This window comes from Lactuca saligna, chromosome 7, assembly GCF_052625555.1.
Source record: "Lactuca saligna cultivar CGN05327 chromosome 7, ASM5262555v1, whole genome shotgun sequence".
Classification (NCBI taxonomy): Eukaryota; Viridiplantae; Streptophyta; class Magnoliopsida; order Asterales; family Asteraceae; genus Lactuca; species Lactuca saligna.
The window spans coordinates 50441657-50452407 of NC_136423.1; positions in this window are offsets into that span (position 1 = coordinate 50441657).

Consider the following 10751-nt stretch of genomic DNA (forward strand, 5'->3'; position numbering starts at 1 on the left):
CCAGCTTAATGCTGATAAACTCTTTCAAAATAACTTGTATTCTCAGGTCATCAGTAGACAGGTACCGAGACCAGCTTTTGAGAAGATGGAGCGCATCCAAGATTCATCTTATTATTTTGATATACATTATTTTTGGTGTCTATACTGTACAGAACACGCTTGTATTAAAATTATATATTTAATGCAATGGATGATGTTGTTTGCTTATTTACATTTACTGTGTTGTGATACTTTACATGACGTCCTCCGCCCCAGAACGTTTCTGCCGTTCTTGGTTTTGGGGTGTGACAGCAACTCCATATGCTCAATGTGTGTTTCGATGATCAGTTAGCCATTGACATGGTCCTAAACTCCTTTCCTCCTAGTTATGATCAGTTTGTCTTAACTTATCATTTGAACAACACAGAGACGACATTAACCCAACTCCATAACTTGTTGCAAACTACTAAATCGGGGATGAAGAAGAATCATGCCACTTCTGCAACAAATGGTCCTGTCCCAGCCATTGGATCTGGAAAAGGGAAAAAGATGAAGGCTCCTTCCCAATCCACCAAGAAGGGAAGGCCCATGCTGGAGAGTCAGGCAGTAGGATTAAGACAAAGCCTAACTTTGATTTTCCTGCGATCAATGGCACAAAATAGGCCACTTGCTTCCATTATGGTGAAAAGGGTCATTGGAGAAGAAGCTACCCTAAATACTTGCAGGACTTCAAGGATGGAAAGATCAAGGCGTCCTCGTCAGGTATTTACACTATCCAAGTCAATAACACACAGTTTTCTCATTCATGGGTTCTTGATACAGGATATGGTTTCCACATTTGTTATGATTTGCAGGGACTAAGAGAAAGTGGGGATGTGGAGCATGGGAAGCTCAATATGATCATGGAGAATAGACGATATTCACCTGTTACCAAGATCGGTACTTATGGGCTTGTGCTTAGTAGTGATGTTAGGATTGACTTATTAAATATTTGCTACTCATTAGATATGACATGAAACATTATTTCATTTGATGCATTGTTCAGACAAGGTTTTAAATATTCTTTTGATAATGATATTGGTTCAATTTCTTCTTTCAAAAATGGTTTTTTTTATGTTTAAAGCTTTAACGTGTACTGGAGTGTATGAAACTGTGACTGGTGTTAATAACTTAGGCAATAATTTGTTTCATATTGATTCATCCAATGGTGTGGACAAAGCATGTTTGTAGCGTTATCGTCTTCGGCACATAAACAAGAAAAGCATCGCCCAACTCCAAATGGATGGATTGTTGAAATCATTTGATCTTAGGACAAATGATGAATGTGAATCTTGTCTCTTGGGTAATATGACAAACTCACCTTTCACTGGATCATGTGAATAGATGCGAAGAGTCATTGGACCTCATCTATATAGATGTATGTGGCCCATTCAGATCAACCACAAGAGATGCTAATCGATATTACATGACATTTAAGGATGATTATAACAGATATGGTTATATCTACTTGATCAAACATAAATTAGAAACCTTTAAAAAGTTCAAAGAGTTTAAGCAAGGAGTTGAGAATCAATTATGCAAGAAGATAAAGATGCTCAGATCTAACAGAGGTGGTAATTATCTTAGTATTGAGTTCCACGACTATCTCAAGGAATGTTGAATTTTTTTCACAATTGAATCCTCTCAGAACACCACAACTTAATGGTGTGGTTGAGAGGCAGAACCAAACCTTACTAGATATGGTTTATTCCATGATGACTCGAGCTTCTCTTCCTATTCATTTCTGGGTATATTCCTTAGAGACAGCCATCCATATGCAACGACCCAAAAATCAAGTGTAAAAATTTCATTTTTAATATAGCTCAAACATTGATACCATGTATTTCAAACTTTTCAAATCATCATTAAATAAAAACATTTATCATAGTTTATCCCAAAATCATTCTTTGCGGAAATCATAGGTGTGAGCACTGCGATCACTCCGAGCCCTTCTTTTCCAAATCGATGAAACCTGAAACCATGGATAAAACTGTAAGTACAAAGCTTAGTGAGTTCACCAGTGCAAACCCCACACAATCCACATAATCACATATATCATATCAATTACATTAGCCATGCATATAAACATATAAGGATGTCATTGAAACCCTTCAAGGTCTTACACCAGGTGCCACTAGAACCCCCACGATGTCTTAGCCCACTACCATGGGAACCCCCACACGGTCTTAACCAGGAAAGCCATGGGAACCCCCACATGGGCTTATATCCAACTGCCCTGGGAACCCCCCGGGGTCTTCCATACCAATATCATATCAGCATAACACATAATCAATTAACAATACACATATACAAGCCCTATAAGACATAAATACAACATATAAGGATGCCAAGGAATCCCTCCATAGTCTTACACTGGGTACCATGGGAACCCCCACATGGTCTTAGAATATAATGCCATGGGAACCCCCACATGGCCATAGCCTGGAATACCATAGGGACCCCCACATGGTCTTATATCCAACTGCCTCGAGAACCCCTAAGGTCTTCCATGCACGCAACACAGAGTCAACTAATGAGCACCAAATTCCGTTGGATGATCATCAAGCTGAAGGCTTCTCGGATGGATCAGACTCTGAGCCCGAAGTCAACAACCTACCTCCAGTAGGTCAAGCCCCGAACAACAACCCTCGACCAGCTTTTCCAGGTCCCACTCCCTTGTGGGTAGATAACTTGAATCGCTGGAGTGACGAACAGGGTCAACCCTTACCATACATTGGGGACCGAAGTTTTTACAATGTCAGCGAAGGTGGTTCTGCTGACCGAGCTCTGCCCGTCATAATCCGCAGAATAGCTCGCAATGTTGAGCAAGGTCGAGCAGCCATCGACTGGGTCGTGGAGATTGATGCCAACTCTGGTGTCAACACAGTCCGCATTCGCCGTCTCGAAGAAGACATGGAACGGACCCGGAGAACCAATGAAACCCTATAGCAACATCTGGTTGCCTCTCAAGCGGAAGTCATGGAACTTCGAGCTCGTCAAAGGGCTCATGAGCGACACCTTCAAGAGGTGGTCCGTCAAATGAGAGACCTCAGGGTTCTCCCGAGGAATACTCATCGCCGTTAGATGATTTCTAGTACATCATTATCTTTTGGTTTAAGGATTAGCCTTTAATATCTGTGCTCTAAGTAGCACTTATCTGTAAAATATTCCTAACTTTCAGTACTCTAATTAGGAATCTAAGAACTGTCAAACTTTCAGTATGGTATGATGTAAGACCTACAGTTAGGTCAATTTTCATTGAACTCGTATCAGTAATATCAGTATTATTGACAACTACCTACTCTGTGGGAAGAATCTTTACACTTGTGTTTTCCTACTAATCTTTCTTGTTATGATCTCAAACACTCATTAAATTGTTGGGCTATGGTTAGTTAGTCCATGTGTCACTCTCACCTTACTTACAAATTGATTCTTACCATTTTCTCATCTTTATAAACTTATAGCTGAAAGATGCCTCCTCGCAAATCTCCCCGGAATAACCCTACACCTACATCGCCTCCTCTACCTTCGGTCATCGATACAGCAGCCCTAAATGCTGCCGTAGCTGCAGCAGTGGCAACTGCCATGGCACAGTATCACTCTACTGATGCCAGCAGAAGTGGAACCCCTGTAAACTCTATTCCGGTGGAAACTCCTGTGCGCTCGAGAGAGTGCTCTTACAAGGATTTCACCAACTGCAAGCCGAAGTCCTTTCATGGGACCGGCGGAGTCATTGCTCTCTCGCAATGGTTCAAGAAGACTGAATCAGTCTTCAAAATTTGTTCATGCCATGTTGCGAGCAAAGTCAAATATGCCGCATGCACCTTTGAAGGAAAGGCACTGACGTGGTGGAACGGCCACGGTAAAGCTCTAACTCTCGTTGTGGCCAACGACATAGGCTGGGAAACGATGAAAGACCTCATGATTGAGGAATACTGCCCGAGGGGCGAGATCCAGAAACTAGAGCAGGAGCTTTGGAGCCTGACCATGAAGGGCACCAACATTGTTGCTTATACTGCCAGATTCAGCGAACTGGTGGCCCTCTGCCCTAATATGGTTCCCACTGAAGGGAAAAAGATCGAAAGGTACATATGGGGGCTAGTGCCTCCGTATCAGGGGAATGTCCTATCATCAAACCCCGCTACCTTCGATAGTGCCAAGCGATTGGCACAGCGACTCATTGACCATGGAGTCAAAACCCCTACAATCACAACAACCCTAGCCATCCCGGAACCCTCCAAACCCGCTGACACCAAGCAGAAGTTCTGGGATGACAAGAAGAAGCAGCGAGCTGCCAAAAAGCAGCAAATTGTGGCAGTGCATGCCGCGGTAACGCCTGCTGCTGCTACTGCTCCGATGAAGCAGTATGCCGGAAGTTTGCCAAAGTGCAACAAATGCAACTTCCACCACAACGCCCCCTGCCGTGAAATGCAGTGCTCTAACTGCAAAAGGAAAGGACACACTGTCCGTTTCTGTAAGTTCCCGGCACAACCGATCACACAAGTCCCCGGCTCCGGTGCAAGCCCGACTTGCTATGGATGTGGCGAAACAGGCCACTATAAGAGGGACTGCCCCAAAGCGAGAAATGATGGAGGAGCTGGGAGGGTACTAGCTATAGGCCACGGGGAAGCAGTTGCTGACCCGACAGTGGTGACTGGTACGTTCCTCCTTGATAACTCCTATGCATGCATTCTGTTCGATAGTGGAGCGGAGCGAAGCTTCGTGAACCATAAATTTGCTCGCATGCTTAAACAACAACCACACGCACTTAAAGAACAATTCACAGTAGAAATGGCTAACGGAAAAACTGAAAGTACGAATAGCATATACTTAGGTTGTATCCTAACCCTAGATAACCATTCATTCCCAATCGACCTCATGCCGGTCTCAATAAAAATCTTCGACGTTATCATCGGCATGGATTGGTTGAGTCTTCATCGCGCCAACATCATGTGCTTCGAGAAAGCAGTCTGTTTAAACCTCCCATCTAGCAAAACTCTTATCGTCTATGGTGACAAACCTGGTGCGAGTCTTCGCATTATATCAAGTATTCAAGCACAGGAATATCTGCGCAAAGAATACCACGCATTCCTTGCTCACGTTGTCGACACGAGCCTCGAAACGAAAGAACTAAAGAACATTCCAGTAGTGAGCGACTTCCCCGACATTTTCCCAGAAGAACTACCTGGATTACCTCCGCAGCGACAGGTCGAGTTCAGAATCGACTTAGTCCCAGGGGCTACCCCAGTACCCAAGTCTCCCTACCGCTTAGCACCAGCGGAGATGCAGGAATTATCTGGTCAACTTAACGAACTGCTCAGCAAGGGCTTAATAAGACCAAGCTTCTCACCTTGGGGAGCACTGGTCTTGTTCGTTAAGAAGAAAGACGGATCATTACGTATGTGTATCGACTACATAGAACTCAACAAACTGACGGTCAAAAATCGTTACCCTCTGCCTCGCATAGACGATCTATTTGACCAACTGCAAGGGGTGAATTACTTCTCCAAAATTGATCTAAGATCCGGATATCACCAGTTACGGGTGCTAGAGGAGGATGTTCCAAAGACAGCCTTCCGAACTCGTTACGGACACTACGAGTTCGTGGTGATGCCATTCGGATTGACCAATGCGCCCGCAGTTTTCATGGACCTGATGAACAGAGTATGTCGACCTTACTTGGATCAGTTCGTCATCGTTTTCATTGATGACGTCCTGATATACTCCCGAAGTAAGGAAGAGCATGGCGATCACCTGCGACAAGTTTTAGGAACTTTATGAACGGAGAAACTCTATGCGAAGTTCTCGAAATGTGAATTTTGGATCCGAAGAGTCAAATTCTTAGGACACGTGGTAGGCGAAGAGGGAATCCACGTGGACCCATCCAAAATTAAATCCATTGAGAAATGGTCAACACCGAAGACGCCTACTGAAATTCGTCAATTTCTAGGCCTCGCTAGCTACTACCGCAGATTCATTCAGAACTTCTCCCGAATAGCGAAACCTCTTACAACCCTGACCCAGAAAGGCGTGGCCTTTGACTGGGAAGAGAAACAAGAGAGAGCGTTCCAAACGCTCAAGCGAGCCTTGTGCACCGCGCCAATACTATCTCTCCCCGAAGGGATAGAAGACTTCGTAGTCTATTGCGATGCATCGAACCAAGGGCTCGGGTGTGTTCTGATGCAGCGAGGTAAGGTCATCGCCTATGCCTCCAGACAGTTGAAGACACACGAAGTTAACTACACGACCCACGATCTTGAACTGGGAGCAGTGGTGTTTGCTCTGAAGATCTGGAGATATTACTTGTATGGAACGAAAAGCACTATCTTTACCGACCACAAGAGTTTACAACACATATTCGATCAGAAGGAGCTCAACATGAGACAACGACGGTGGGTCGAGCTACTCAGTGATTACGAATGCGATATTCATTATCATCCGGGTAAAGCCAACGTAGTAGCAGACGCCCTAAGTTGGAAGGAATATTCTGGTCGCAGGGTCAAGTCATTGTCAATAACCATCCATTCACACTTGTCTAATCAACTTCAGGCGGCCCAACTTGAAGCCATGAAACCTGAAAATGTGACGAGTGAATCCCTCAGAGGGATGGACAAGAATTTAGAAGCCAAGGGTGACCGAGCCTTATATTTCATGGACCGGATCTGGACACTGAAACATAGTGGTTTCCGAGACTTGGTCATGACCGAGGCGCACAACATTCGGTATTCCGTCCACCTAGGTTCAGATAAGATGTATCTGGATCTTAAAAAGCTATACTGGTGGCCTAATATGAAAGCAAAGATTGCTACCTTCGTAAGTAAATGCCTTACTTGCGCAAAGGTTAAGGTCGAGTACCAGAAGCCCTCCGGTTTACTGCAACAACCAGAGATTCCAGAATGGAAGTGGGAGCGGATCACTATGGATTTCATAACCAAATTGCCCAAGACAACGGGTGGACTTGATACCATATGGGTCATCGTCGATAGATTGACCAAGTCTGCAAACTTCCTGCCTATCAAAGAAACCGATAAGATGGAGAAACTTACGAGAACATACATTAGGGAAATCGTACGGCTACATGGTGTGCCTATATCCATTATCTCCGATAGAGATAGTAGGTTCACCTCAAGATTCTGGCAATCACTGCAACATTCCCTAGGAACAAGGCTGGACATGAGCACAACCTACCATCCACAGACCGACGGACAGAGTGAGAGGACCATCCAAACACTGGAAGATATGTTGCGAGCCTGTTTGATTGATTTCAGGAAGGCATGGGATACTCATTTACCCCTTGTCTAGTTTTCCTATAATAACAGTTATCACACGAGCATCAAGGCTGCTCCATTTGAATCTCTCTACGGCCGAAAGTGCAGATCCCCTCTGTGCTGGGCTGAGGTGGGTGATACCCAATTAGCTAGGGGGCAAGCTTCCGACAGTACTCTCACCGGTCCGAAAATCATTCGGGAAACGACAGAGAAGATCGTTCAGATCCGTGAACGATTGAAAGCCTCTAGAGACCGACAGAAGAGCTACGCGGATAAACGAAGAAAACCTTTGGAATTCCAGGTGGGAGACCGAGTCCTTCTCAAAGTCTCACCCTGGAAGGGCTTGATACGCTTCGGTAAGCGTGGGAAGCTTAATCCTAGGTACATAGGGTCTTTCGAGATTCTCGCAAGAGTTGGCCCCGTAGCTTACAAACTCGATCTACCTGACACACTTCGTAACGTACATTCTACATTCCACGTATCTAACTTGAAAAAGTGTCTGTCCGATGAGACTCTCGTAATCCCACTCGACGAGATCGAGATCAACGAGAGCCTCAACTTCGTGGAAGAACCTATGGAGATCATGGACCGTGAGGTCAAGCAGACGAAGCAAATCCGTATCCCTATCATGAAGGTTCGCTGGAACGCCAAGCGAGTACCAAAATTCACTTGGGAACGCGAGGATCAGATGAAACTGAAATACCCTCATCTTTTCGCTTAGTTATTTATAACTTCTTATTTGCTTAAATTCTAATTTCGGGACGAAATTCCTTCTAACGGGGGGATGATGTGACAACCCGAAATTTCCATCTGTACGAACAATATCTATTCAATAGAAGCCAGTCCAGTTTCAGTGATTTTCAGACTTTTCCGAACAAGTTTGTGTACATTAGGGTTTATGTTTTAGGAGATATCAGGAGAGTGGATACTCTTGGGTTTGTGAAATTTGAACATTCCAAGTTTCATAATGTTATAGTCCAACTTCCGGAATAAAAATATTTTCTGTCAAAATATTTCAAGACTATAAATAGATTTCTGAATTTAATTAATTCATTATTCACAATTCCAACTAGAGAATAGCCATTTTCTCTCTCACGGGTCTTCGGGTTTTCATCCCAGATTGTGAGTCTACTTTCCTAGATGTGTTTTATCACTTGTTTTATGCTTTATAACATAGATTACATGTCTAAAATGCAAGATCCGGGAGCTTACGGCCCAAGAACGTTCTTGGGGTGTAAATTCCAAAACATGGCCTAAAAGCTTCCTAGTCCCGATTCCTTGTTAGACAACTAGTTTAGGACTTATTATAGGATCTTTTGAGGCTAGAAATCATCCAAGATCATAAGGCTTTTGGAGTTTACGGCCCAAGAGTTCTTGGACCGTAAACACCATTTCCAAGGGCCAAAGTGAGCCCTAAATCACCCCTAAGGCTTAAGGCATTTACCCTCTAATGCTTGTAGCTAGTTTGGACACAAAAACACTTCAAAATCATAAAGTTTTAGGAGTTTACGGCCAAGAAATGCTCTTGGGCCGTAAACCCCTTTTTCAAGGGCTAAGAGTGCCCTAAACACCCTTAAGGCTTTAAGACAATTACCCTTTAATACTTAGGACTTGAATGGGGAGTAAATTACATCAAAATCATCCCTTAAAGGGAGTTTACGGCCAAGGAACATCACTTGGGCCATAAACTCCAAGTAAAGGCACAAATGTGTGCCTAATGTCCCCTTTAGCCTTGAACAAAAACATAGAAGCTATCCTACATGTGCAAGTGACTTAAAATAATTAAAACCAACACCCCATAGGATTTTACGGCTCTAAACTCTAGGGGATATGGTCTTTAGGCCGTAAACTCCTCTATGGAACATTCTAGGGCCTTAAACTACTTCAAGGATTATTCCAACAAAGCTAGGCTTATTCTAGGATCAATATAGCACTTCAAAACACCCAAAACCACCAAGTGTGGAGTTCACGGCCATAAACTCAAGGAGTTTATGACCGTAAACTCCAAAGGTGGGGTTTTTTGGGTGGTGAACTCTTATACAAGGTCTTTTGAAGCTTCAAACCCTTTTGCCTTGTCCCGTATCAACTTAGATGCAACCATTAGGACCTATAACACTTATACAAAGTGTTTACATGTTCCTAAGTGTCCCAACTTATTTCATTAAGTTATTAATTGGCTAATTAGTTATATATATGCTCATTATATGATAACTAGGCTCGTGCGTGTGAACAAGTCTCCGTTTGCCACCTAGCACGGTACCCGATACATCAATCCAATCTACTCACCACAAGTGAGTTCATACCCCTTTAAGCAACCTTTGAAATACTTTTAAATGTTTTAAATACTTTATGGGGGATACAAGTCAAACACTTACAGTTATTACATCAATCACATGTGATTACATTAATCACATGTGATTAATAACTAGAAAACCAATGATTTTATCACTGTTCAAACTGTTTATCAAACTGTTTCACTTCAAAATGTTTTACAAACTCTTTTACTTATAAAATGCTTTTATTAAACTTTGTTTACTTCTTATAAATTGCATGCCCATATATGTATAGAGATATAAGTACTATTTAAAGGGCTTAGGAAGGCCATTCGCCCTATTTCCTTTTCCTCGATTTGAATGTGGTCTGGTGGGATTTCGGGTGACCATTCGAGGGTCGTTTCAATATTAGTTATATATCATATATACATGTATATACATAAAAGTACTTCCATGTTCATACTTATCAGTACATCAATAGCTAGTTACCATCGGGGTAACATAGAACATATACAACTATACTAGAAACAGAACATATACAACTATACTAGAAACAGAACATATACAACTATACTAGAAACAGAACATATACAACTATACTAGAACGAGAAACATTACATATACATGAACACGTTAACAATTGTGATCCATTGTGTCGGAGCATGCCTTAAATGTCATGGCCCGAGTTGTAACCAGAATTCTCTTGGAGGGAGAGCGTGAGTTTGCGTAGAGATCTATACTGGATTGACTATCCTACACCTTGCTGCTAGCTACAGCCGGACCTGCAGGTCTGCGGGTGCCAAACGTCATTTCGTTATTACGACCATTCACTATGTCGTTGTTACCAGTCGATAGCATGGTGCAATTTATCACATGATACCTTAATATAAATCCGGTTTAAGGTAGTTAGTACAGCAGTAGTTCTTATAATACAAAACTACAGTACTACAATGATTTACCCATTACATATTTTAGTGATAACCTCACATAAACGTTAATGTACAAACTATATTTTGTTAAATGATAGTTACACTTGGGAAATTACACACTTTTACATCAAACGAGCATACAAAACAGTTAAGCCTTGGTAGAAGGCTACTTTAATAGAAAATATAGGTTTTTCTGAGAGATTCAAACTTGTACAAACAATTACAAACCTTTACATACATTTTACAAACTTATACTTAATACA